This window comes from Arachis duranensis, chromosome 4 (genome assembly GCF_000817695.3).
Source record: "Arachis duranensis cultivar V14167 chromosome 4, aradu.V14167.gnm2.J7QH, whole genome shotgun sequence".
NCBI lineage: Eukaryota > Viridiplantae > Streptophyta > Magnoliopsida > Fabales > Fabaceae > Arachis > Arachis duranensis.
In genome coordinates this window covers 56867232-56871130 of record NC_029775.3, presented here as the reverse complement: position 1 = coordinate 56871130, position 3899 = coordinate 56867232, and positions in this window count along the sequence as shown.

Below are 3899 nucleotides of genomic sequence, written 5' to 3'. Positions count from 1 at the left end.
CATTCGAAGCCAAGGCCTCAAGATATAAAGGTTTACTCACATTGATTTGCTTGGGACAAGCAAATCTTAAGTTTGGTGTTGTGATGACTTGCATCATCTACCCTTCTTTCTTGCATAAAAAAGAGCATAAAAGAGCATAAATCTCATTTGATCAGTACAATTCATGCATTATTTGATGAATATTATGGTAAACTACTTTGAGATGAGTTGTGCTAAAATGCAGGTGAAAAAGGCATCAAAAATGGGTAGAAGACAAACAAGAAAATGGGCGTGTAAAACTGGGGTGCCACTTGGAGCAAATGCCACAAAAATGCACTGGCGTGGCACACCAGGAGCTAGGCGTGGCATGCCAGTACTAAAATCCAGAGAAGAAGTCCAAGCATGCATATGGGCGTGGCACGTCAGGGACTGGGCGTGGCACGCTAGTACGAAATACCAGAGAGCAAAATGGAGGACACAAAAGGGGCGTGGCACGACAGGTTGGATGTCGCACGCCTGACCCATCAACTACTATAGGCGTGCCACTTAAAGTCAAAGGCGTGGCACGCCAACTCAACATCTTAAGAAGAACCTCCACTATGGCGTGCCACTTGGTGTCGAAGGCGTGGCACGCCAGACCCAAGAAGTCACTTGGGCGTGCCACTTGAGAACCAGGCATGGCACGCCAAGCTTGAAGAATGTACAAATGCATGGGCATGCCACTTGAGCAGCATGGCGTGGCACGCTGGTATAATAATCCAGAGAAGGAGCTGAGGGCAACTAAAGATTGGGCGTGCCACTTGAAGTCGAAGGCGTGGCACGCCAACCTCTCAATCTCACTTGGCCGTGCCAATTGGTATCGAAGGCGTGGCACGCCAACCCAAACATCTCACTCTGGCGTGCCACTTGAAGCTGAGGCATGGTATCCCAACCACTGGAATCAAGGCAAGATTATGGGCGTGGCACACTGGTACAAGTTTCCAGACCCAATCAATTACACGGGGCATGCCACTTGGTATCAAAGGCGTGGCACGCCATTCACTATTCTTCACCTAGGCGTGCCACTTGAGCAACCAGGCGTGGCACGCCAGTGTCATTCAGAGGGCAAAGAAGCATTGGGGCATGCCACTTAAGTTCGTGGCGTGGCACGCCAAACAGAGGAACCACTCACTTACAAAGGGGCGTGGCACGCCAGACCCTGGGCGTGCCACGCTAGTGCAACTTTCCAGAGGAGCTTAGCCAAGCACACAGCAAGGGCGTGGCACGCCAGATCCTGGGTGTGCCACACTAGTTCAAGTTTCCAAAGGCAAAGAAAAGTGGAAAAAGGCAAAGGGCGTGCCACTTGAGTTCGAAAGCATGGCACGCCAACACAAGAATTCCACTATGGCGTGCCACTTGAGTTCGAAGGCGTGGCACGCCAAGGTTGACAAAGGGATGAGCATGCCACTTGAAGGATTGGGCGTGGCACGCCAAGCTAGAAATGAAGGGCACGTGACACGCCAACTGAGAAGTCACGCTTATTGAGTGTTTTCTTTTCCCTCCAAAATGTAATTTTCCCTTTTCACTTTTGTAATTCTTTTATTTTACTAGGAGTAGTATAACTACCCCCAATGATTACTGAAGAAGGGATTAAGCAGTTAGTTTTAGATCCACTTTTACACTTCACTTTTGAGTACTTTTTGAGCTATGAGTAGCTAACTTCCCTCTCATTGAGGGAAGGAGCTCTGTTGTACTTGATGGATTGATAATAGTGAAATTCTTCTTCTCTTCATCTTCTCTTTGATTTGCTAGAAGGAATTTCGTTCTTAATGTTTAGTATTCAATTATGTTGGGAAAGAGATTGAATGCAATTGGGTTTTATGGGAACCTTGGGAAAGGAAACATGAAACCATGCTTGAAATCCCTTCTCACACTTGAGTAGAATCTGGGTTTTGGTGTTTGGATACGTGACATATAATCCTCCCTCTACCTGGACATATAAGGGTGTGTGGTATAATCAGGGACCAAGCATATCTCTCTTCATGAGTAATTAGACCAAGAAATTGGCTATCGATCAAGATCTGAGAGATTGAGTCACCAAGGGATGGGGCTCAATCAATCATGATTGCCAAGAGGTCAATAAGTTGCATGATTGAAGAGGATATAAGCTAGATTTGATCCAAAGAGACAACATCTTCCAATCTCAATGAATTTCCCCATTCTTATCTCTCCATTTCTTTATAGCTTAACTTTTACATTCAGCAATTCCCCACTCCCATTTACATTCAAGTCATTTATGATTCAGCACTTTACATTCTGCAATTTCCGTTTGAACCGGCAAGTATACCGGGTCGTATCAAGTAATAAAACTCACAAAGAGTGAGGTCGATCCCACGGAGATTGGTAGATTAAGCAACTTTAGTTAAATGGTAGATTTAGTCAAGCAGACATAGTTTTGATTTCATGAGCATTTTGATTTTTGAACATAATTGCAAGAATTTAAATGGCAAAGAATGTAAAGAACTAGAAGAGAGAAATAAAGTGAAAGTAAATAACAGAAACTTAAATTGCAAGAAACTTAAATGACATCAAAAGTAAATTGCAAGAAAATAAAGTGCTGAATTCTAAAGAGCAAAATAGTAAATAGCAAGAAATAAAGAAACAGAATGTAAATGACAAGAATAATAAATTGCAAGAGTGTAGAAGGGAATTGGGCAATGGGTATTCAAGCACTAAGAGCAAAAGAAATGAGAATTAATGATAGAGAGGATCATTAGGGATCAGAGATGCAAGTTTTCATGAATTGATGTTACTCAAATCTAATCCAGCCACACAACTCCCATAATCTCAACCAAGGAGAGTTACATCTCACATACTAACCAAGGTGTATTGATTAAAGAAATCATGAAAGGATGAACTCTAAACTGAATTATGTGGCTCATTCCTCAAATTCACCACATGATTCATATAGATTAACCCCTCTCTCGATGGTGGTTGAATCTTTGAAGAACAAGAGTTCCCTCTTTAGATCAACCACTAGAATTGAGGAGGAAAAGATGAGTTCACCAATTCATTCCAACAAGCAGAGCTCTTCCCCCTAATGAAAGTGGGGTTTAGTGAGTCATTGCTCCAATTTCAACAACAATTGCCATAAATCAAAATTAAACTCAATTGCAAAGAAAGGTGAAGAAGAATAATGAAATGCTTAAAGCTTAAGAAATGAAGAAGAGAAGTTCCAAGAAGAATCAAAAAATGCTCTCCGGGTATCCTCCCGGAAGTGCTAAAAGAGTTCCCAAAATAAAAGTGCTAAAAGTATCAAAAAGTTCTAAGTGTCAAAAAAAATGTAAAAGTCCTCTACAAGTACACAATCTCTTCTATTTATACTACTCCTAAAACTCTTTCAAAGATCTTCAATTGGGTTAGCAATATGGGCTTCCTCTTTGTTGAATTCTTGGCTCAATTGGAAGAAGTGTTACTAGACTTGGAAAGGAAGAGTTCATTCATCATGCTTCTGGCCCATTGGCTTGGCATTTTTGTCAATAACGCTGGCCTTAATGCACGTTGGCAACGTGCATCACAATTTCCTGGAAGTGAATTTGAGACTTGGGCGTTGCTAGCCCAAGTTGTTGCTAACAACTTGCTTTTCCTCTTCTTGGCTCTACTTTCATGCTAAATGTAGCCCAGAATTTGAGTGTCAACCTTCTGCTTCAATATGGACTATTATACATCATTGGAAAGCTCTTGATGTCTATTTTCCAATGCCACTGGAATCACCTCAATTGGACTTTCCTAGCTCAAGTTATGCTTCCTCAAAGAAGGTAAAGTTAAGCTGCCAAGTTGTTGCCAAAAACGCACCTATCCTCCCAAGTTGGCAACGTGCCCGTGCCTAACCTCCCAAGGCAGGGACTTGGGGCTGGCGTTGTTGCAAAACACGCCCCCTT